This window comes from Lissotriton helveticus, chromosome 2_2 (genome assembly GCF_964261635.1).
Source record: "Lissotriton helveticus chromosome 2_2, aLisHel1.1, whole genome shotgun sequence".
Classification (NCBI taxonomy): domain Eukaryota; kingdom Metazoa; phylum Chordata; class Amphibia; order Caudata; family Salamandridae; genus Lissotriton; species Lissotriton helveticus.
In genome coordinates this window covers 177,515,577-177,540,479 of record NC_136060.1, presented here as the reverse complement: position 1 = coordinate 177,540,479, position 24,903 = coordinate 177,515,577, and the positions used below count along the sequence as shown (strand labels likewise).

The window sequence follows — 24,903 nt, the reverse complement described above, 5'->3', positions numbered from 1 at the left end:
TACTCCGCCGCCAACCACTTCTCCTCCTCAGGATATTAGAGGATTCCATGACATTATGGAAAAGGCAGCCAAGAGATTTGATCTGGAAATGGAGGTTAAAGAAACTGAATGTTTCTTATATGATTTCAAGGATGACGCCAGAAAGTCTGCTTGCTTAATCCCGATTATTCCTCACCTTTGGGAGGAGGGACTAAACATTTTGAAGACACCGGCCTCCATCGCGGTTTCGGTTCCTAGAATCGAAAAGAAATATAGAGCACCAGAGTCTTCTCCGGCCTGTCTGATAGGACACCCGAGACCGGAGTCGGTGGTGACGCAAGCAGCTCAGAGGAATTCCAAGAATCCAGTTGCTACTTCGATGGTGCCGCCAGACAAAGAGGGACGGAGGATGGATGGAGCCGGAAAAAGGTTTGCGGTCATGGCAGCCTCTACTATTAAAGCAGCCAATGCGATGGCCCTGAATAGCCGTTTTAACAGGCAGATGTGGTCGGATTTGGCACCCATTATGGCTGCACTCCCGGAGGATAAGAAAGAGGAGGCAGCTGCTATCTTCCATGATGGGCCAAAGTCGGCCTCGGAATCCATTGATGTTGCCATGGATGTCTCCTCCATGGCCTTCAGGCAGATGGCAGGAGCAGTTTCACTTCGGAGACAGGGTTGGCTGAAGGCTACATCTTTTCGTCCGGAGGTACAGGCGAAGATTGTCGACATGGCATTCGATGGCGAAAATCTCTTTGGCAAACATGTAGACGAGGCGCTGCAAGGCATCAAGTCAGATAAGGACACGGCTAGGGCGCTAGGATCCCTTCAGCAAGGAAGGTTCCAGTCCTTTCGTAAAAGAGGTGCAAGGGGTCAATTTAATCAGAGATCTTCATATCCATCCAACAGATATCAGCCTTATAACCAGCAGGGATATTAGCAATACAATACAGGCAATCAATATAGGCCTTCCAATTCCTCTTTCCAGCAGCAATCCAGGGGCAAGCCCTCCAATAGAGGAAAGAATCAACAATTTAACAGACGACAATGATTTCATGCCGGCGCTCCCCACACAGCAGATCCCGGAAAACGACCACTATCTGTCTCTCTTCTTCGACAATTGGATGTCCATAACATCGGACAAATGGGTTTTGGACGTAATAAGCAGAGGCCATACCCTAGAGTTTGTACAAATGCCACCAGATCATCCCCCGGTGCTCAGACATCATCAACATTGTCAGGAGCTGCAAAAGGAGGTCCATTCACTCTTGCAGAAAGGGGCTATAGAGGAAGTACCTCAACAACACAGAGGGAAAGGCTTCTATTCGCATTTCTTCCTCATCAAAAAGAGGCAAACTACGAAGTGGAGACAGGTATTGGATTTGAGGGATCTAAATCAATACATAAAGAAAACTCCCTTCCGAATGCTCTCGTTACATGAGATCCTCCTAATGTTAAAGAGGAAAGACTTCATGGCTTCATTGGATCTCATGGATGCATACTTCCATATTCCAATCCATCGAAAGCACAGGAAATATCTAAGATTTGCCGTGGAGAGTCGCCATTTCCAATTCAAAGTGTTGCCATTTGGCCTCAAATCGGCCCGAGGGTGTTTACCAAATGCATGGCCCCGGTGGCGGCCCACTTAAGGTTGAAGGGGCATTGCATTTACCCATATCTCGACGATTGGCTGGTGACAGGACCATCATTCACAAGAGCCAGGAGGTCCCTTCAGTGCTGCATCCGCCTTTTCCATCGGTTAGGACTAAGAACCAACTTGGAAAAGTCTTCACTGATTCCAGCTCAGGGCATTCAATTCCTAGGGGCATGGATATGCACCAAGGAAATGAAAGCAAACCCGTCGGAGGACAGGATGAGGAAAATAATAGGCCTCGCAACATCCCTTCAAGCAAAAAGGTTCACTTCTGTGCGGATGTACAAATCCTTGTTGGGGATGATGTCCTCTTGCATCCCACTGGTTCCAAACTGCCGTCTTCGAATGAGACCCTTGCAGGAACATCTAGACGAGCAGTGGGTTCAGTCCAAAGGAACCTTCGAAGATCGGATTACCATCACTCACCGTATGAAAGTGGCCATGTCATGGTGGAAGGTTCAGAAGAACTTGGATCAGGGTCTGAATTTTGTACCTCAGAATCACAAATACTTGATGACGACGGACGCTTCTTTGCAAGGATGGGGCGCGCACCTCCAGGAGCTGGAGATCCAGGGCCACTGGTCAGAGTGGGAAGCACAGCTTCACATAAATATGTTGGAGCTCAAAGCGGTGTTTCTGGGACTTCAAGCTTTCCTGCCCAGAATCCAGAACTCGTCGGTGCTCATTCAGACAGACAGCACCACAGCTATGTTTTATCTTCTGAAGCAAGGGGGTACAAGATCCAAACAACTTTCTGCGCTGGCGCAAAGGATTTGGAAATGGCTGATAAGCCACGACATTTCTATTCAGGTGCAGCATATACAGGGCATCCTCAACACACGGGCAGATGTCCTAAGTCGCACGACGAGTGTGTTGCATGAGTGGGAGCAGAACGACACTCAGCTTCGCAGAGTGTTTCAAAGATGGGGCACACCAACGTTCGACTTGTTCGCAACCCGGGACAATTCGAAATGCGATCAGTTTGCGTCCAGGTACCCTCAGCGGGATTCCAAAGGAAATGCGTTTCACATGGACTGGACGGGAATGTTCGCTTACGCGTTCCCACCAATTCCTTTAATACCACGAGTGATTCGCAAGATGAGATCAGAACCATGTCATGTCATTCTGATAGCACCAGCTTGGCCGAGACAAGCATGGTTTTCAGATGGGGCGCTAGAGGGCGCGCACGCGGAATGGCTGCCTAACTGAGTAGCTCCCGCTCCTTGGCACATTATCCTGCACTTATCCTCTGCCTAAGGCGAGTAAAATATTAATATTACCTACCATCTGATGCGGTGAGTGGTCCTTTGCACTCGACCCGAAGCTTGGGCTGCTGGCGACACCTGGGCCGACGTGAACGGCGTTTGAAAGTCAGCCGGCTGTACCCTCGGAGACTGCGCGTTGAGGAGACCGGCCTCAAGGGACTACGCGAGGCCGGGGCGTGCCACAAGGCAGCAGGCCCGATCTGCGCTCTTGGTCTCGGCGCCTGAGACGTGCGTGGCTCTGGTCCCTGCTGCCAGTCTGGATTGCTGACGTCGCCTGCGGTGGACTACCCCTCGCGCAGGCTTGCCCCGTGTGCCCGGTCCACTGCTGACAGATTTGACGCCTGGGAGGCGCTGCCTTCATCCCTGCGCGGCTCGGAAGGCGAGACGGCCCTCTGGGGGAATGCTGCGACTGCCGTTGCCGCTCCTGTTGATACCGGGGAGTTTCAGACGTCCGCGGCACCTACCGCTGCATTACAAAGGGTGAGGAGTACCTGGGTCTGGGGGCGGCTGCTTTATTCCCGATCACTGGCGGTCGGGGCTGCGTGGAGACGCGACCCCCCGGGATACTGGCTGCCGTTGTCTTTCTCACAATTATTGGTCTGCGGCTCGTCTAATCCTCCACAAGCACAATGGCCTTCGGACACTTGCGGCCCCGCCGATCACTCTAAATTGGAGCGACTCCTAAGGCCCACCTGCTGCGGTCATTTGGCATTGGAGCTGCTTACTACACGGACTAAAATATATTTATTTTTATTTATTTATTTATTTGTGTATTTATAGAGCGCAGACCTGTCACCCAGAGGGCATCCTGGCGTTTTGAACTTCTGGACGGATACACTTCTCACTGCTCACCGCTTTTCGGAAAGAGGTGCGTTTTAAGCGCTTTCCTAAACGGCAGGAAGTCCTTGTGGCTTCTCAAGGAGCCAGGCAGGGAGTTCCAGAGTTTGGCCGCCGCAACACTAAATGAGCGGCCACCCATCCTAACTCTCTGGAACCTTGGGACGACCAGCAATTGTGCCGTAGAGGAGCGAAGGGGGCGCGAGGCAGAGTACCAGGTAAACATTTTCCGCAATGGTATAGGGCCCAGTTGGTGTACTGCCTTAAACACTAGGCACGCGGCTTTGTACTGCACTCGCAGGTGAACCGGGAGCCAGTGTAAGTCTCTGAGAGCAAGAGTGGAGGAGCAGGACCTTGGGCGCGAAAGAGCCAACTTGGCGGCCATGTTCTGCACTCGTTGTAACTTCCCCAGCAGATTTTTAGGGGCCTCCAGCAGTAGCGCATTGCAGTAGTCAAAGCGACTTAAAATTATACTGCGAACTACTTCCGGCCAGGCCTGGGCGGGGAGAAGAGGCAGAACTTTACGCAACATGCGTAACAGCATTATGCACGTGGAGATGGTTTTATTGACGTGCAAGTCAAGCTGTAGATTTGGGCCAAAGATCACTCCCAAGTTGCGCGCTGATTCCGACGCCGCAACTGGTTCGGGAAAGGTGGAAGGCCAAAAGTTCTCTGGAAGAACTCGCGGAATCCGGTCCGTAGAGCAATAGAGCACCTCCGTCTTTGAGCTGTTAAATTGGAGGGAGTTAGCCCGTAACCAGTCCGCTGTGGCTGCCATACAGCGATGAAATGCCCCCAGCGGGACCGCATTATTTCCTTCCAGAGAAAAGACCAGTTGGGTGTCGTCGGCATAGTTGAAAGCCGAGACACCAAAAGATTTAATAAGCTGGACCAGGGGGCGAAGATGCAAGTTGAAAAGTATCGGGCTGATGGCCGAGCCCTGAGGAACCCCCTGCCCAACTTTCCTGGGCTCAGAGCTGAATGGCGGAAGCGAGACCAACTGTTGCCGATTACTCAGATAAGATATCAGCCAGTCTCTTGCCCCTTCTGGGACACCACACTCCTCTAGTCTCCTGATAAGGGTCTGATGGCAAACAGTGTCGAACGCGGCCGACATGTCGAGCAGCACTAGAAAGGCTGCTCGACCACTGTCGACACGCGACCGAAGATTGTCCAGTACTGTTACAAGGGCAGCCTCCGTCCCGTGCCCGGGGCAGAAACCAAACTGTGCCTCGTCAAACCAACCGATGTTCTCCAGGAAAATAATTTCGTACCAGCTACATTGCAGAGCCTGCCGCTGCCCTATCTCTGGGCCATAGACTCGTGGCTTGCGCACTCGCGTGGTGCAGCCGATCTCAGAACCACCCACACACAGCGCATCTACGGACAAAAGCCCTCTGCAGCAGACCGCCTATACCCATCCTCTGCTTGTCTTTCTTCTGCAGCGCAAGCGGCGGCTGGTAGCTCGGGCCCCCCATGGTGCAGCTCCCGATCGATATAGGGGTTGATTCCAACATCTAATAAAGCTGTGTGCATAGGCAAAGGGACACCTACCTCGGGAATTGCCCGACATTTATTGCTATCCTCCCCACATCTGAACCCAGCCGGACCGCGGCGGTGGAATGCGAGGTGGCGGAGAAGACACGATCGGAAACCAGGATGGTGCGCCCCGAAAACCGCCAAGCGAAAATAAGCTTTGACGGCGCTAAGAAGGGTATGAAATCGGTGCCTGCTGAGCCAGGGCCCAGTGACACCAACTCGACGGCCATTGCCTCCCCTGCTAAGGATCTCAACATGCACCGCCTGTTCCAAGAGATGAGGCAGGGGTTCGTTACTGTCGTGGAAAAAGTGGACGGCATGACATCGAGGCTTGACGCCCTGGTTCATAAGGTAGACCGTCACGAAGAACGGATAACGTCCACGGAGCAGCGAATCTCTGATAATGACGACATCACCTCGACCCACACCACGCAATTGGCCCGCATGGACAACCTGCTCCGAGTCATAGCGGCTAAGAACAAGGACTTGGAAGCCCGTAGTCGACGCAACAACATACGCGTCACGGGCATTCCGGAATCCACAGACACGGGCAAAATGGAACTCTATGTTGAGAAGCTCCTCAAAGGCTCGATAGGGGAGGATGCATTCTCGCCTCAATTCATCATCGAGAGGGCGCACCGATCATTAGCGCCTGTCCCCAAGCCCGGATTGCCACCTAGGCCGATCATTGCTAAATTATTGAACTATCGCGACCGGGATGTAGCGCTGAGAGCAGCCCGGACTCAAAAAACCCTGCAATACAATGGTGTCACTTTCTCCATATATCCTGACTTCACTCCTTTAGTGCAAGAAGAGAGACGCAAGTTCATTCCTGTGAAGAAGAAACTGCGAGAAGCCCAGCTGGAATATGCCCTACTTTATCCGGCGAAACTTCGAGTTACACACCAGGGGAAACATCGCTTCTTCACAAATCCCCAAACAGTGGAAGATTTTCTGAAGACGATCCGCAAGGCTCGAAAAGGTGATCGTAACGCTGAGGCAGACCTGGAAGATGACGACCCAACCTCGGCAGCGGATGGGCATTGATCACGTGCACTTGGCGAGAACAGACTCCTTGTTGCTTTGAACCACTATCCTTAGCCCTTGCTTCGGGAACGCGGGGGACGTGGAATCCACACTGCAGAACTGCACTGCTTAATCTCTCCAGTGGTAATGTATTCCAAGGACCACTTACTCTGCCCTGGCCTCCACTGAGGGTGGTACAGTGTGGGAGGCCATTGGCGGGAGTAGTGGCTGTGCGCCCTTGATGTTGTTTCCCTTTCGGGTGTTCCCCATGCAAAATGTTGGGATGTTGAAGTTGAGGGGAGGGGGGAGAGGGGGGGCTGATAAGGGTGGGAAAAGGTGGCTGCTGGCATGATTGGGATGCTGTAGTGGGAGGGGGGTTGGGCTGGTTCATGGGGGAGAGGTCTACACACGGAGTGGATAATCGAGTCACAAAATGCTATATTAAATTGTATCATCTGGAGAGAGTAGTAACTGCTGCATTACCACTAATAGGGTGGGATGAACTGAAGCTCCGCTATTTATGGCGGTCTTAGCGTCTGACACACAACTAAATTGCATATCATGGAATGTCAGAGGGCTTAACAATGCCAAAAAATGTCGAAATGTGATTGCTTATCTCAACAGACACAATATTCATATTGCCATGCTGCAGGAAACTCATTTGTCGCCACTAGTGGGGGCCACCTTTGCGGGTAAATGGGCTGGAATCCGTATATTCTCCTCCTATTCTACATACGCAAGAGGAGTTACCATCCTCCTTAGACGCACAGTCCCGTTCCAGAAATGCGGAGACGTGACAGATAGTGAGGGACGTTACGCTTTACTGTGGGGCCGAATGGGTCGCGACACAGTCACATTCGTTAATTGTTATGCTCCTAATCTAGACGTGCCTGTTTTCTTTACCACACTCTGGGGCAAAATTATGGACGTGGGATCCCACTATGTTATCTGGGGAGGGGACTTTAATTTGGCATTGGTACCTCACTTAGATAGGTCGGATGGAGCGAGTCACTACAAACCCAGGACCAGGGAGGCATTGGAGGGCGTCATCGCTGAGGGCAATCTGGTGGATATATGGCGATGCTTACACCCGATCAGGAGGGAGGGCACACATTTTACGTCACACACGGGCACATGGGCACGATTGGATTACTTCCTCATTACCAAGGAAATCACTTCGAAGGTTCTGGGGGTTACACATTTGCCAAGAACATACTCTGACCACAGCCCAGTCCTGATGCATACATGTATTCCTGGGTGGGATAACCCTAGGCCACAATGGAGATTACAACCGGCAGCACTATTAGATGAATTGTTCCGAGTTGAGCTGGGGGAGGAAATCGCCACTTTCTTTCCCAGGAACAAGGGGTCAGTGGACTCGGTCGAACATATCTGGGAGGCCTTCAAAGTCACCATAAGAGGGTACTGCATATCTAAAAGTTTTGGGGTCCTGCGTGACATACAAACCACTATTCATACATTACACAGGGAGCTGAGAGCACTGGAGCTTCGAATGGTGGAGGATGGCGGTTCTGACCTACATGCAGAGTTTAGGAACAAATTGTCCAAATATGAGGAAGAGGCTAACAGGGAAACATTGGCAGGCCAGAAAGTATTGTGAAGGAGACAGACCGGGAGGGCACTAGCGGTACTAACACGCGCCTCACGTGACCACAACACCATCCGTGAGATCACTGACGATCAGGGGCACACGATCAGGGATTCAGATGCACTGCTTGATGCCTTTACTTCTCACTACCATACACTTTACACCACAGATACAACAGCCGATGTACCTTACGCTGACTTCCTGGGCGAAGTAGCACTGTGCTGGCTCAGCGATGGAGATATAGCCTTCCCAGCGGCCCCCTTCGAGCTGGATGAGATCCGCGAAGCCATCATGTCACTGAAGAATGGTAAGGCGCCCGGACTAGATGGCATTCCGGCCGAGATCTATAAAGCTTACATAGACTTTATGGCCCCTGTCCTCAGGGAGGTCTACGAGGAGTCGGTGGCGGATGGCATCCTCCCTGGCTCCATGCGGGAGGTAGTCATTACCTCGCTCTTGAAACCTGGCAAGGACCCTAGCTCTTGTGGTTCTTACCGCCCACTTTCCCTCTTGAACTGCGACATCAAGATCCTCGTGAAGGTCTTGGCCACTCGGCTTTCCCTGCTTATGACCAGGATTGTTTTACCTGATCAATCTGGATTTGTTTCGGGTCGGTCTACCTCTCATAACCTACGCACCTTGTTCTCTCTACTCCGCACGGTTCACCCTGACCTGCCAGTGGCAGCCGTCTTTCTAGATGCCACTAAGGCATTCGACTCGGTTGAATGGCCTTACCTATTTTCGGTTCTGGCGCACATGGGATTCCCAAGACTCTTCATCTCCTGAGTCCAGTTGCTTTACACTCAACCCACGGCGAAGGTCCTCATCAACGGTCGCCTTTCACACTCCATTGCCATCACCAGAGGTACACGTCAGGGGTGCCCTTTATCCCCCCTCCTATTTGCTATCGTGGTCGAACCTCTAGCCTGCAGACTTCGTCAGCTGCATCGAGCCGGTGCGGTACAATGCCTTCAGCGTCAAATCGATGTGTCCTTATATGCCGACGACATTACGCTCTATGTCAAACACCCTGACCTGCACCTCAATCCCCTACTAAGAGAATTTGTAGTATTCGGTAGGGGATACACATAAATTGGTCCAAGTCGCAATTCTTCCCCCTCACCGACGCGGTTACTGACTTCCCCCTTGACTATCCACTAGAGTGGGGTCGAACGGATCTCCGATACCTCGGTATACAGGTCTCGCGCGACAAAGATGAAACGCTCCGCTCCAATTATGGGGTGGCAATCACGAAACTTGCGGCTGCTGTGGATCGCTGGATCACCCTGCAGCTTTCCATGGCTGGTAGAGCGTCCCTCATTAAAATGGTGGTTCTACCCCGGTTCTTATATCTATTTCTCAACATCCCATACTATCCAGGTGCTTTTTTCTTCAAACCTTAAAATCAGAACTCTGTCGGTTATTCTGGGGAGGTAAAAGTCCACGGTTGAAATGGTCCACACTAATCCAGCCTTACGATACTGGAGGTTTCGATGTCCCTGACCTCGAGGCTTATTACCTATGTGCACAGGCGCATTATGCATATCACTGGCTGGTTCCCACGACCTTCATGCCTCAGCTGGCGGTGGAGGACTGGATCGTGCATCCCATTCCGCTCAATGGCCTGCTCCATTGCCCGGAATCATCAATACAGACGCCGAACACTTCCGTTTCCTGCACATTGGACGCATGGCGCCGCATAGCCAAGAGGTTGTCCTGCTGTCTACCGTACACCCCTAAACTGCCACTGACGTTTCATCCACACCTTGCTCTATTACAGGAACGAGGCTTTCGTATACTTTGCGAACGACTGCAGATCACCTCCTGGGGCGATCTTTTCGTGAACGGGAAATTCAAATCCGCAGAGCTGTTCTTTACCTCCCAGGACCGTACCCCACTTGATGTATTTTACTACCTGCGCCTTCGCCAAGGGATGAAGGACATCCTGCCTGAGTTCCCTAATGAACCTGAAATTCTTCTCCCACTACAGTTTTTGCTATGCTCACAAGACGGAGCACATTTGGTCTCTGGTCTTTATCGTCAACTCAGGTCTGCTACCATGATGCCTGAGGTGGGAGCTCCAGCGCACTGGAGCGCAGATCTGGCCACTGAGCTCACTGACGATCACTGGCAATACTGCTGCGCCCTTACGGCTCGTATATCAGCCAGTAGTAGACTTAAGATAATACACTACAAATTCTTGCTGCAACTGTATTATACCCCAGTAAAAAAACACAGATTTCGTCTAGCTGACAATGACAGGTGCGAGCGCTGCCATGCCGAGCACGCGGGCTTCCTGCACTTAGCCTGGGAGTGCCCTCCTGTTCATCTATACTGGCAGCAAGTGGCCGACGCTCTTACAGCGATGACCAAGGTAACCATTACTGTGGAGCCGCTCCTCACGCTACTCGGACACACTCCACACATTCCAAAATCCTGCAGAAAATTCGTAGATACTGCACTGCTCTTGGCGAAGCGCCGAGTGGCGTGTCGTTGGGGCCGTGGCAGAGCACCTAAATTCAAAGAATGGTTGGCAGACATAACTTACTGTCAAGAGCAACACATCACATATACTGAGTTATTACCGATCCCTAGCCGACCTAAGGATATATGGGGCCCGCTGGTCAGTTATCTGCTTTGACAGGAAGATGATAGCGATGTACCAGAGGGAGGACATGTTAGCGATCAGCTAAACTGATAACACTCAGCACTGGAGAACACTACCTGCTGACGCACACTCAACTCACTTCTTATCCCTCCGGCACGCTACCCCGCGTGTTCCGCTGTTGGTCGCTACCTTGCAAAAACTCCCCCACATGTTCTTCACAGACACCATATGCGCAGACATTGTCGCTGGGCCCTCGCCCGCTGTGCAGTCCCTGCCGCCCTGCTTCATCCATACACCCTTATCATCGTACTTGGTGGTTCCCTGTAGTGCTGCACATAACCTTTATCCTCCAGACGAATACGTACCACCTTGACCGCTGATATATCAATGCATTGCAATGAACGACCATCGATACATAAGCTACTCTGTTGTCCCGGAACATTCCACTCCCAAGTGTGTCTGCGAGACCTCACAGTTTTTTGTTTAATGTTGGAAACTGATGAAAACGAAAAATCTGTTCTACTGCAGAAACCTCACAGGTGTATGTTTTTGCACTAGATACTGGACACTCATTGCATGATACTATTATACGCCACCGGGCCTCCGGGATGCCGGTTCCAAGGCTGTGTTACACCAATTACAACTTCCTCATCGAGATGCACATAACGCTGCCGGCCTCCGGGTTGTAGGCGCACGAAGCAGTGTACTATTTATAACATGCAATAAAGCAGTTTGAACACACACAAAAAAAAGCACAAAAAAAAGCATGGTTTTCAAATCTGCTACAGATGTCGAAAGGCAACAAAATACAATTCCCGATATTCCAGAGACTCATATCGATGAGCAACGGCCAAATTCTGCATCCGGACCTAGTATCGCTAAAATTATCCGAATGGAACCTCATGAGCGGGAATTCCAAGCCATGAGCATTCCGCAGGACTGCAGACAAATACTATCGCAATCCAGGGCTATGTCGACCAACAAGGCATACAAAGCAAATTGGACAAGCTTCTGTCACTGGTGTGCCAGTCAAAGTCTACATCCATTGACGGTACCCCCAGAAGGTATTCTGCCTTACCTGTTGTCGTTATCAAAAGCAGGTCTGTCACATGCCTCGTTGAAAGTGCATTTGGCGGCAATATCAAGATTCAGGAGAGTGCCGGATGAACCGTCTCTCTGGTCTCACAGACTGATAAAGGAGTTTGTCAGAGGGCTCTTTAGAGCTTTTCCACCCATTCAACGGCCGCCAATACCCTGGCATCGCAATACAGTTTTGGCTCAACTTATGAGGCCACCATTCGAGCCTATACACAAGACAGACTTCCAATTCCTTTCATGGAAGACAGCCCTGCTTTTAGCTCTAACCTCCATGAGGAGGGTTAGCGAAATTCAAGCTTTTTCAGTGGAAGAGCCTTTTCTTCAATTTCGGAAAGACAGAGTTATACTACGGACAAATCCTACTTTTATACCCAAAGTTCCTACTTCTTTTCACCTTAACAAGCCAATTATTTTGCCTACTTTCTTCAGCAATCCCTCATCTGAAGCAGAAAAGGCTTTGCATACCTTGGACATCGCTAGATGTTTGAAATTCTACATTGAGCGAACAAGAACATACCGCAAATCTAAACAGTTATTTATTGCATTTGAAGGACAGAGGAAAGGCCTCCCTCTGTCAAGACTGAGTATCGCCAGATGGATATCATCAGCTATCATTAAACGTCATGAAAAAGCTGGAAAGCCACTTCATTCCAGAGTGAATGCTCATTCCACAAGAAAGATGGCGACATCGATGGCCTTGTTTGCAGGAGTGTCTCTACCTGACATCTGCAGAGCAGCGACGTGGAAGAATGTGCATTCTTTTACCAAGCACTACTGTTTGAACACTGCGTGGAAGGAGGACAAGGCAGTGGGAAAAGCTGTTTTGAGGCGTCTTTTTCAATAAGGTATTCTTTTGTTCTCTGTTAATACTTTATACAGTATATATATATATATATATATATATATATATATATATATATATATATATATATATATATACATATATATATATATATATATAGTCTGTTGTTATTATAGAGGATTTAATACATTTCTTTCAAGAGTTTACACTGTATGCTATAAAGGGGTATTTGGTTGCTTATGACTATCTGCCCTATGTATTTTCAGATTATGTACTAACGATATTTCAGCTGCAGAACTTCCTTCTGGGTTCTATCCTGGAAACGCTGCAGGCTTTGTGGGTACTACTTACTACTCTGATACAAGCATGTGAATCTATGAAAGATGTAATACTGGAGAAGGAATTAGGTACTTACCTGTACACTATAGTTCTCCAGTATGATCTTTCATAGATTCACATGCGCCCGCCCACCTCCCCGTTTCTCAGGCAGAACCTGTTCTCTCGGTATTTATCCATGTCTCCCACTTGGGGCCGGAAATCTGAGGCAGGAAGGTTCTGCTGGGGAGTGTGAGGGCAGGGCGGCAATGCTGATTGGCTGACTTTTGGACCAAACAATGAGGAGGTCTGGTTACCAAATAATACAGTCCCTATGGGCTTTTCTATGCAGTTTTCTTCTCTATGATACTGCTTTGGTCATTCTGTTACCGTGAGACTCCCACCATGACGACGAGGAAGATACAAGCATGTGAATCTATGAAAGATAATACTGGAGAACTATAGTGTACAGGTAAGTAACTAATTCCTTCCCCCGAGACCGCCGCAACAGGGGCGACCTCCCCGACCGGTGGTGGCACGCCTGCTGCATTTCAGGGACAGGGACTTGCTTTTCCGGAAGGCATGAACGGACGGCCCTTTCCAGGTTGATAATAGTACGGTCACTCTGTTCCCGGACTATTCCTTTGACACCCAGCGGCGCCGCGCGTCCTTCCAGGCGATCAAGAAGGAACTGCGAGTGGAGAGGATTCAATATTCCCTGTTCTTCCCGGCTAAATTGCGTATAATCCTGGATGGGAAAACCCACTTTCATGACACGCCGGAGGATGCGTGGGCTTGGCTGGAGTCCTACAGAGCTGGCAAAGATGGATCGGAGCAGGAGGCATGAGAAATGGCTACGGACTCACAGCCCCGCAGGTCGCAACGTATAAGGCACCGGCGACAGGGATTACGGAAACCATCTACTTCACAAACGGAGCTGAAGCGCAGGGGAGCACTGGAAGTGGTGACAGCGATATCCGGCAAAATGCTGCTAACTTCCCCAAGAGGCTCAGGCTTGGACACTGACAAGGGTCAATCAGAAGCGGACTCTACAGCGTCGGACAGTGTACATCTTCCGCTGGTCACCCCAGGAACGGCAGATAGACTGCTAGATGAGTAAACTTCGTGGGCTGTGTAGAGGGGAGGGAGCTGATGTGCCGGATTGCTGCAAAGTGACAATTGGGGTGGGATAGTGATGAATCAGTATCTGGGTTTTTAAGGTTCTGGATGTCTCAGTGCAACACCTAGGTAAAAGGGGATGGTGTGGGGGGAGGTAGGGTGACTATAGCTCTGGGGGATCCCTGAGGTGGAAATTGGATGCTGCATTGCCTGTTAGTGGGTTACTTCCTAGGCTCTATCCAACCCCCACCGGATGGTTTCCGTTACATAGCCTTGCATCGTTTGTGCGATAGTTGGGCTGGTTTGGATGGGATTCACTATGTTAGTGCCTGTTCTTGGGGGGAGGGGAACATTGAGAGTGGGACGGGACTGTTGGGGGATGGGACTGGGTGGGATGGGGAGGGGTACCAGCCAGCGCGTCTGAGGAGAAATGAAGTGTTTTTATGTTTCCATTTGTATGTGTACTATGGGTCCATTACCTGATGTGAAATGTGTGACCTGGAACGTGCGGGGATTGCACTCCATGCAGCGCAGATATAAAGTCCATTCCTATTTGGTGCGCAGGGGCACGCAGATAGCGTTTTTACAAGAAACACACTTGACCAGGGCGGAGGGGCTGGCCCTGCAGCATAGGTGGCGGGGACAGCTTTACTACACCACTTATTCAGCTTTTGCACGAGGAGTCTTGATCTGGATTAGGGCTGGGGTCCCCTTTCAGATGACTGATCAGTTAATAGACCCAGAGGGCCGATATGTGGCGGTTAAGGGGCGCCTACACGGTCGAGAGGTGGCTCTTTGTAGTATTTATGCCCCTAATGTGGAGCAGGCACCCTTTTTTTGGCCCGTGCCGACTGAAGACAAATCCCCCAACTCAGAAGCGTTGGGAAACAAAGTTGTAGCGTCAACTCTCTCGGAAAGAGTGGCATGACATATTTCATAGAGTGAGGTACACTTCCTAAAACATGACAAGCACTGAAACTACCATAAAAATCACATCTTATCAGTACCTAACTCCGGTGCGGCTTTACTAACGGAACCCAGCCTGCAATGACAACTGCTGGCTCCAGTGCGAGCGAAGGGCACACTCAGCCACATACTCTGGGACTGCCCAAAGATTATGGCATTCTTGACCTCGATAGTGGATGACATTGATATCCACTTCTCTGCACAGATTCCTAGATTCCCATTTACACCCTGCTCGGCCTCCCAAACCCTCTCACCTACCCTCTTTAATAACGCTGGGGACGCCAGATAGGTATAGCGCTAGGGGCCACCCATCAGAGTGTTATGGAACTATGCGGGACTGCCACCTTTCTGATCCACTCGAGATGGTTACAATGCCTCTGGAGCATATTAAAGATGGAAAAACTCACCCTTATGCTCACGTCTCGAGGCGAAACATTTAGAACTACATGGCATTCCTTCATAGCCCTACTAACTAGGGATTTCAGAGAGCTGTCCTATCCCTTCTACCCATGGATTACTAAGTCTCACAGATCTAGACCCAGATAGAAGTGAGGAGGGCAACTGAAAGCGACCCACAACCAGAACCCTTGACTCCGCACACTACACAGACATTGGTACTGGGTAGGAGGAGAGTGAGTTTTTTGAGGGAGAGGGGTTCTTTTCTTCTTCCTTTTCCTTCAACTGGGTTGAAAGGTCACACTATTTACCTATGATGCGGAGGGGATACCTCTAGCACCAAGAATTGTTAACATGTTGTGCAAGATGTGACAATAAACAGATTTATGTCAAAACAAAAGGAGAGACAGGGTAGTGGGACACTCTTACACCCCAGTATCGATCAAGTAAACAAAATAAGAGTATTCCAAGGCAGTCAAGGACCACCGGTATGGAGCAAACAAAACGGCTTCACTTAAGGCGTTTTTAAGAAAGCCCTCTCTCACCACCTAGTGATGACATGCTTCATCATCGGGCCCCACAAAAGGGACCTGGCGTCCCTTCTGTGTGCTACAACGCCAGATCTACTGCGGAGCGGGTTGGTGGGTAAGGACAGTGTTGTGCAAAGAGATTTAAGTGAATGATGTGAGCTAAAAAGGAAGTCTGTAGTGTATCAGAATTAATTTATTAGGATCACTAAGGACTTAAAAATAAAATCATGTGTAGGAAATGCGTCCACATTTAATTTAGTGGTAGTTTCCTAAGTCAGTCGACATGTTTCAGCCACAAAACGGTGTAAATTTACCTGCCATTCTTCAGGACTTAATGTGAATAAACCCTGGCGGTATGGACTCGCTAAGGCCCACCCTTACCTAGGGGCGTGAAAGTGAAAATTAATAGTGAAAAAAGTGCAAGAAAATTAGAAAGAAAAATGGTCTTTCTAATAACTCCTGGTTTAGGAGGCTTCCGAATTTTCGGTTTCTGCACCTGTAGGAAAGAAAAATAACGAGGACAAACAAAAAGGACAAAACAAACAATGAGTTGTATTGATGATCGCCTATTGTCAGTCCTTTGTGCTCCAGTTGGTGGTATCAGAGACATCATGTGGTTGAGTAACAGTATAGTTAACACCACCTTGGTCCCCAAATTATAGAGTGTTAAGGGTAGGTAGTGATATGTGCTATACGTGCTATATACATCGAATGATATTTACAAGGGGTTTGTGAGTTAAAACGCTATCAACCTAAAATGTCGGCGCGATCGAGATCGTGCTGATAATTATAAAATAATTTCTCACTTTTATAGTGTGATGGATTCACACCATGGGTCACAGGAGGGGGGTGGGAGCGTAATTGGCACACCCTGCAGTCATCAGAAACAAAGAAAAGGAGTCAAACGACTCAGATTGGTACTTAGCTTGGTGAAGTATTGTTGATGGGAGGTTTCTGGCTTTTATACTCACGCCCTCGACGCTCGGCACCCGTTGTGTACCTGTAGCGACCCTCTGCTGGACCCCGAAGATGTCTGCTCGAGGCAGCGAGGGCGTTAAGTAAACGCAGCGTTACTCTGCTTCCGCGTGGGCGTGGTTGTGCCACGTCGATGCGTGAGAATAGGCCAATCGGTGCGCACTGAGGAGAAGTGACGCGACGTACGTGCAGCCAATGGGAGCTGGTGGTGTCGTTGTTCATGGCAACTGATGACTCAAGCCAGGTCGATCTTTGGCAGTGAATTGTGTATGGTACGGTCAAATGCCAATGCCTATTCCTGGTTTTGGTTTTAATCTTAATGTAGTTAGAAAGGTGTTCTAACAGACGGACCACGAGGGTCCCGCGGGCCAATCAAGAGTACATCACACGATGTCCATGACAGATATACGCTCATCATGACTGTAGATTTTTGGAGGTACAGAAGTTTGCAGGGTAGTGGTGGGCATGTGGATCGTCCGTTATCACTGGTGGTGTTAACACATTTGTATTGTGATATTATGACAGGCGAGTATGGTGTCAAATAATCTCAGTGATCGTCATAGAGTGTTGAGATGGTGTATTTGGAAATAGTATCTGACAATTACAATCTAGGTAGACGTAGTTCAGTATGGCTGGCCACTATTAGGATTGGTTCAAGACAGAGTTCCAAGGAATATCATCGTTCAGCCCTTGGAGGTGGGTCCCAAGTCTGTAGACCCATCTTTGTTCCTTTTCGAACAGACGGTGATTGATGTTGTTGCCACTTCCAATGTGTTCTATTATTGTCCAGTGCATGTCATTGGTGGTGTGGTTACTTTCCAAAAAATGTTTGCTCATTTTCGTGGTCGATTTTTTGCATCTGATGTTTGACCGATGTTCACAGATTCTCTGTTTTACTTTTCTGCCGGTCATGCCCACGTACCGCAAATCGCATGGACATGTGATGAGATAAACTACATTGTTTGTATTGCAATTTGTAAAACGATCAAAGTATCACCATCAAACCCGCGGACAAGGGCGGAGGATTAGTCATACAGAACACTACTGACTACGATAAAGCTTGTAAGTTACTTCTCAATGATCAAAAAAACTACAAACCCTTACTGGTCAATCCCACTGAGGATCTCAGATCACGGATCTCAACATTAGTAAGGAGAGCGGAAGAGGACGGACTCATCTCTAAGAATGAGGCAGATTTCCTCAATATCAATGATAGCATTATCCCTTACTTTTACACCCTCCCCAAAACCCACAAAAATCGGATGCCACCCCCCGGACGCCCAATCGTTTCCGGGATTGGCTCCTTACTGGAACCTCTGTCGCGCTTCTGCGATTTTTACCTGAAGCCGCTAGTACAGAACACCCCGACCTACCTCAAGGACACCAAGAGCCTCCTCCAGTTACTGGAGAGCCTAAGCTTTGCTGAAAACACTGTAACCCTTGTCACGCTCGACATCGAGAGCTTATATACGAGCATTCCCCAGGACGATACAATCAAGGTCCTGGGAGCAGCCCTAGATTCTGTCAATTGGACCTACCAAGCCTCAAAAAGTTTTATTTTACAGTGCGCAACCCTGGCACTAAAAGAAAACTTCTTCTCGTACCAAGGCAATCTCTACCTTCAATGTACCGGGACCTCTATGGGCAGTACATTTGCCCCGAGCGTAGCGGGGCTTTATGTAGCAGACTTTGAGGCCAAATACATCTTACCCACTACCAGCCCCTTCTTTCAGTCAATACAAGTATGGCGTCGCTACATCGACGACGTCCTGGTTCTGTGGACAGGCGACGAAGAAAACCTTCAGACCTTTTTAGTATGGGTCAATAACCTTGACCCTAATCTAAAATTCACGTACGCAGCCAGTAAAATTGAAGCCACATTCCTGGATGTCACAATCCAAATCTCTGGAACTAAACTCACCACTAAGACCTATCATAAACCAACTGCAAAAAACAATCTCTTGGAGTACACCAGCTTTCATCCTCGTCCATTGAAAGAGAATCTCCCTTACGGCCAATATTTACGTCTGAGACGTAACTGTTCTGAATTACATGACTTCAAGGCACAATCAGCAGAATTATCATCAAAACTAAAGGCCAGAGGATACCCCACCGCAACCCTGAATAAGGGCTACAAAAGAGCTCGCAATCAGCCAAGGGAGGCCCTCCTGGATGAAAGGCCACACGACCAAAAGGACATTCCCCTGACTTGCATAACAACATACAGCACATTGTCAAACATAATGAAAAAATCAATCAATAAGAACTGGCGAATTATATCCAGCACCAAAAAGACCTAGGAAAAACCTCTCTTTTCTTTTAAGAAAGGGAGAAGCATCAAGGATGCTCTGGTCCACACTAGACCGAGACCAACAATCACAGAAACACCAAGGTCAGTAACCGACGTCTGGGGTCTCCCTAAAGTGGTGGGCCATTACCCCTGCTCCAATTGTAGTGTCTGCCACTTAACCACACATACAAAAACATTGGAACTTGAACCAGGCAGAACATGGACCCAACGAGACCATACAAATTGCAATACAAACAATGTAGTTTATCTCATCACATGTCCATGCGATTTACGGTACGTGGGCATGACCGGCAGAAAAGTAAAACAGAGAATCTGTGAACATCGGTCAAACATCAGATGCAAAAAATCGACCACGAAAATGAGCAAACATTTTTTGGAAAGTAACCACACCACCAATGACATGCACTGGACAATAATAGAACACATTGGAAGTGGCAACAACATCAATCACCGTCTGTTCGAAAAGGAACAAAGATGGGTCTACAGACTTGGGACCCACCTCCAAGGGCTGAACGATGATATTCCTTGGAACTCTGTCTTGAACCAATCCTAATAGTGGCCAGCCATACTGAACTACGTCTACCTAGATTGTAATTGTCAGATACTATTTCCAAATACACCATCTCAACGCTCTATGACGATCACTGAGATTATTTGACACCATACTCGCCTGTCATAATATCACAATACAAATGTGTTAACACCACCAGTGATAACGGACGATCCACATGCCCACCACTACCCTGCAAACTTCTGTACCTCCAAAAATCTACAGTCATGACGAGCGTATATCTGTCATGGACATCGTGTGATGTACTCTTGATTGGCCCGCGGGACCCTCGTGGTCCGTCTGTTAGAACACCTTTCTAACTACATTACGATTAAAACCAAAACCAGGAATAGGCATTGGCATTTGACCGTACCATACACAATTCACTGCCAAAGATCGACCTGGCTTGAGTCATCAGTTGCCATGAACAACGACACCACCAGCTCCCATTGGCTGCACGTACGTCGCGTCACTTCTCCTCAGTGCGCACCGATTGGCCTATTCTCACGCATCGACGTGGCACAACCACGCCCACCCGGAAGCAGAGTAACGCTGCGTTTACTTAACGCCCTCGCTGCCTCGAGCAGACATCTTCGGGGTCCAGCAGAGGGTCGCTACAGGTACACAACGGGTGCCGAGCGTCGAGGGCGTGAGTATAAAAGCCAGAAACCTCCCATCAACAATACTTCACCAAGCTAAGTACCAATCTGAGTCGTTTGACTTTTTTTCTTTATTTCTGATGACTGCAGGTTGTGCCAATTACGCTCCCACCCCCCTCCTGTGACCCATGGTGTGAATCCATCACACTATAAAAGTGAGAAATTATTTTATAATTATCAGCACGATCTCGATCGCGCCGACATTTTAGGTTGATAGCGTTTTAACTCACAAACCCCTTGTAAATATCATTCGATGTATATAGCACGTATAGCACATATCACTACCTACCCTTAACACTCTATAATTTGGGGACCAAGGTGGTGTTAACTATACTGTTACTCAACCACATGATGTCTCTGATACCACCAACTGGAGCACAAAGGACTGACAATAGGCGATCATCAATACAACTCATTGTTTGTTTTGTCCTTTTTGTTTGTCCTCGTTATTTTTCTTTCCTACAGGTGCAGAAACCGAAAATTCGGAAGCCTCCTAAACCAGGAGTTATTAGAAAGACCATTTTTCTTTCTAATTTTCTTGCACTTTTTTCACTATTAATTTTCACTTTCACGCCCCTAGGTAAGGGTGGGCCTTAGCGAGTCCATACCGCCAGGGTTTATTCACATTAAGTCCTGAAGAATGCCAGGTAAATTTACACCGTTTCGTGGCTGAAACATGTCGACTGACTTAGGAAACTACCACTAAATTAAATGTGGACGCATTTCCTACACATGATTTTATTTTTATTTTTTTGAAAATTTGTTTTTATTGTTGCCATCACAAAGTAAGCAGTAACGAATAATCATTGTATCATCGCAGCGTCAACATTCAGCTGCATTCAATCAGTGGAGCAACTTTTCAAATTTTCATTTTCACCCCAACTCTGAACAAACTACATAAAAGGGTCAAGATCAACGATCCGCATCTTAAAACAAATACAGCATCAGCGTGAGTAGAGCCTCCATGTACATTACTCCTAGTTCATGCCACTAGCTAATCTGCCTATATGTTCAGTATCTAGTTCCCAGACAACCCCCCTCTACAATGCCCACCCCGGAGTACAGTATATCAGTCCATCTCACCCTCCTCCTCAGAGCTATCTGCATCCTCCTCCTCTGGTAACGGCTCACAAATATCCCCTCTATACGAGTTCCATGGCGTCCATATTTTATTCCACTTGCGCGGATTGAGTCTCTGTTTATAAACCTCCCGCTCCGTCAACATAAGCATATCCATGTTCTTACACCACTGCGACAGCGTCGGAGTAGTCGGTGCTCCCCAGTTCTGTGCAATATCGCGCTTCGCTAGCATCATACCAATGACCACCCAACGTCTCCCAGGCAGTGACAGGTCTGTCGGGCCCCACACGTGCAGTATGCATACCCGAGGGTCAGGTGTGAAAGGGGTTTTTAGTGTCTGGCTGATCGTGCGCGCTTCGCGCCTCCAGTAAATTTGTAGATTGGGACATTCCCACAAAGTATGGAACAGTGTACCCTCCTCCCCACAGTTCCGTAAGCAATATGGATGGTCAGCCCTGTGTATTTTATGGAGTGTTGTGCGGGTGTAATAAACTCTATGCAATATTTTAAATTGGACCAGTCGAAATCTCATGGATATGCCTGCCTCTCTGGGTGACGCCAATGCCTCGTTCCACTCCGACTCATCCAAATCCCCAAGCTCCCCCATCCACTTTTCTTTCAGGTGCACCAGCGGATCCGGCAAGTTGTTCAACAGTTTACGGTAGGTGAGGGATGTAGCACTAGTCTCCATATAGTCCGTAAGCAGCCGGTCTTCCAATGGAGCCGACTCTGGGACCGACGCCCCAGTTTCCAACACAGACATGAGTGCGTGTCTAATTTGTATATATCTGTACGTTTCCGTCACTCCCAGGTCATATTGCGCCCTCAACGTGTCAAAAGAAAGTATTTCGCCTCCCGACCATAGATCGCCCACTGTGGATATCCCGATGGAATCCCACCGGTCAAAACCCTTACTGCTACGCAAATTACCAAATGCTCTGGAGTCCCATAGCGGTGTGAGTTTGGTAATCACCCCCTCCCATCCAAGCCGCCTCTGTGCCCTATGCCATATAGTCACTGTGTGCTTGGTCGGACCTTCCAGCTTCCCAACCAAACCCTTGTTGTAGAGCGGGGCCAGGAGGGTAGCCGTGCCCAATTGTCTTCTATCCGCCACATATGCCGGGTCATCGTGGGTGCCATGAATCCATTGGTTGATCACCTTAAGGTGTGCTGCCCAGTAATACAGTTCAAGGCTCGGGAGTGCTATCCCCCCGCTATACCAATCTCTAATTAATTTCAGCTGTGCTACTCTAGCCTGCTTGCCACTCCAAAGCAATGTAGCCAGTTGTGCCGTCACTTGGCGGAAGAACAACAATGGAACCTCCGTCGGCGTGTTCTCTAGGACATAAAGGAATCGAGGTAGTGCCAGCATTTTAAAGAGTGCCGCTCTACCCAGCAAAGTCAGGGGGAGGGCCTTCCAATGGCGCACATCCGCCCTCAATCTATTCATCAGGGGAACCAGGTTTAGCTCTAAAAATGTCTCAGATTCCTGTGTGATTTGAATTCCCAGGTACCTGAAGGTACGTGTTTCTATAATCAACTGGCATCCATCAGGCAGTACCGGGGGGTCACCCCGAATCATGAACAGCACGGACTTGGACCAGTTTAGTTTGTAGCCTGATGCTGCACCATGGGTCTCACAGAGGGCCAGCAGGACCGAAATGCCAGTGTCGAGGTCCATGAGGTATACAAGCATGTCATCAGCATACAGGGAGACCCTGTCCTCCCAACCATCACCCCATTGTATGCCCCTCAGCAACTGGGTGGATCGGAGAATTGTAGCCAGGGGTTCCAACACTAATGCAAAAAGTAGCGGTGAAAGCGGGCATCCCTGCCTTGTGCCTCTCGCCAGTGGGAAATCCCTCGAGATACAACCATTGGCCGCCACCCTCGCCACGGGCTCGGTGTATAACAACCTGACCCATGAGATGAAGCCGGGGCCAATACCCATGCGTTCCAGGACTGCAAAAAGATAGCGCCACTCCACCATATCAAACGCCATTCGGGCATCCAAAGATAGTACCGCTGCTGGCTCCTTCAATCGTGGGGCGCGTGCCAGCACCCCGTGCAACCTTCTCAAATTCAGCGCCGTGCTCCGGTGTGGCATAAAGCCCGATTGATCCGGATGGATTAGGTGCTGCAAGTGCGGTAGCAATCTAGTGGCCAGTAGTTTCACCAGAATTTTATTTTCGGCGTTGAGGAGCGATATAGGGCGGTATGAGCCGCAGTCCTCAGGAGGTTTGCCAGGCTTCGGAATCGCCACTATGGTGGCCATGCGTTGGTCAGAGGGCAAGATCCCCCGTTCCCGGCTTTCCTCGTACATTTCGAGTAGGGGAGTGGAGAGTGACTCAGACATAATCTTGTACCATTCAATCGGCACGCCGTTAGGGCCCATTGCTTTCCCAGGGCGCAATGCCGCAATGGCTAGTTGTATTTCTTCGGACGTCAGGTCCGAATCAAGTTCGTCCCTAGCGTCCGGGAGGAGAGTACGAGTCGGCACCCCTAGGAGTGATCCCTCCACCACTTCCCGTGTGACTTCAGTTTCCGGGGAGTAAACTGACTCAAAGTGGTCTGCAAGGAGTTCCACTATCCGATCAGGCCTGGTCTGCAGCGCCCCTCTCGAGTCCCTGAGCTGTAGTATGGCCCTTTGACCTCCACGCTTCTTCTCTAGCCATGCAAAGAGTTTACCTGCCTTATCCCCTACGTCATAGATCCTACTTGCTGTTGCCGCCATCCCGCCCAACACTTTACGCCGTAGATGATCGGCGTGTCTTTGCTGACACATCCGGAGCGTGTGATGTGTATCCTCACTCGGGTCACTTTCATGCGCCCGAGTCGCACTGGCGAGTTGTTCCTCTAGGTCTAATAGCTCCCTGCTGTGCGTGCGTTTATGTTGTGCGATAACCGAGATCGCCTGCCCGCGAAGAACTGTTTTATAGGCTTCCCAGAAGGTTACATGTGAAGTCACCGATCCCTCATTTTCAGTGATGTAAGATCTTGTACTCGCTTTTAAAGCCTTGGTTATTACAGGCTCCTTAAGATACCCCGGGTAAATAGGACAGATGCGTCTGTGGGTCCTCACCTGGCTGGACAGAGTCAGAGTCAACGGGGAATGGTCCGAAACCCCTCGTGGTTTGATGTCAGTTTCAGTGACATTGAGAAGGCCCCCTCCCAATGTGAGGAAGTAGTCTATTCGTGACAGGCTATCGTGAACTGCCGAATAATACGTGTATTGCTGGTCTTCCGGGTGAAACTGTCTCCATATATCCACTAAACCCTGCGCTTCCATGAAGTCTAACAATTTGGAAGGCCCCGGTGTACGTGTGCGCACTGGGTAACGGTCTTGGGAACTGTGTGCCACTGCGTTATTATCACCCCCCACTACTAGATCTCCTTCCGGGAGGTGTAACAAAAAGTTCCCCAGGTCTGGGAGAGCGATGGTGTGTAGAGCCGGCGGTATGTATACCGAGACCACATTTAGTGGCCTACCCTCCCATTGCCCATGGATCGCCGCAAAGCGTCCCTGTGTGTCTACGCTAACTGAGTGTACAATAAACCTGGAGGAGCGGTGCATTAATATCCCAG

At 49.3% G+C, this 24,903-nt stretch overlaps 1 protein-coding gene across 2 annotated transcripts in view; it reads left to right on the top strand.

Moving 5' to 3' along the window:
- The window catches only part of NSUN7 (NOP2/Sun RNA methyltransferase family member 7), a 972,952-nt gene that overhangs the window by 784,047 nt on the left and 164,002 nt on the right, over nt 1-24,903 (top strand). The window lies entirely within an intron of this gene.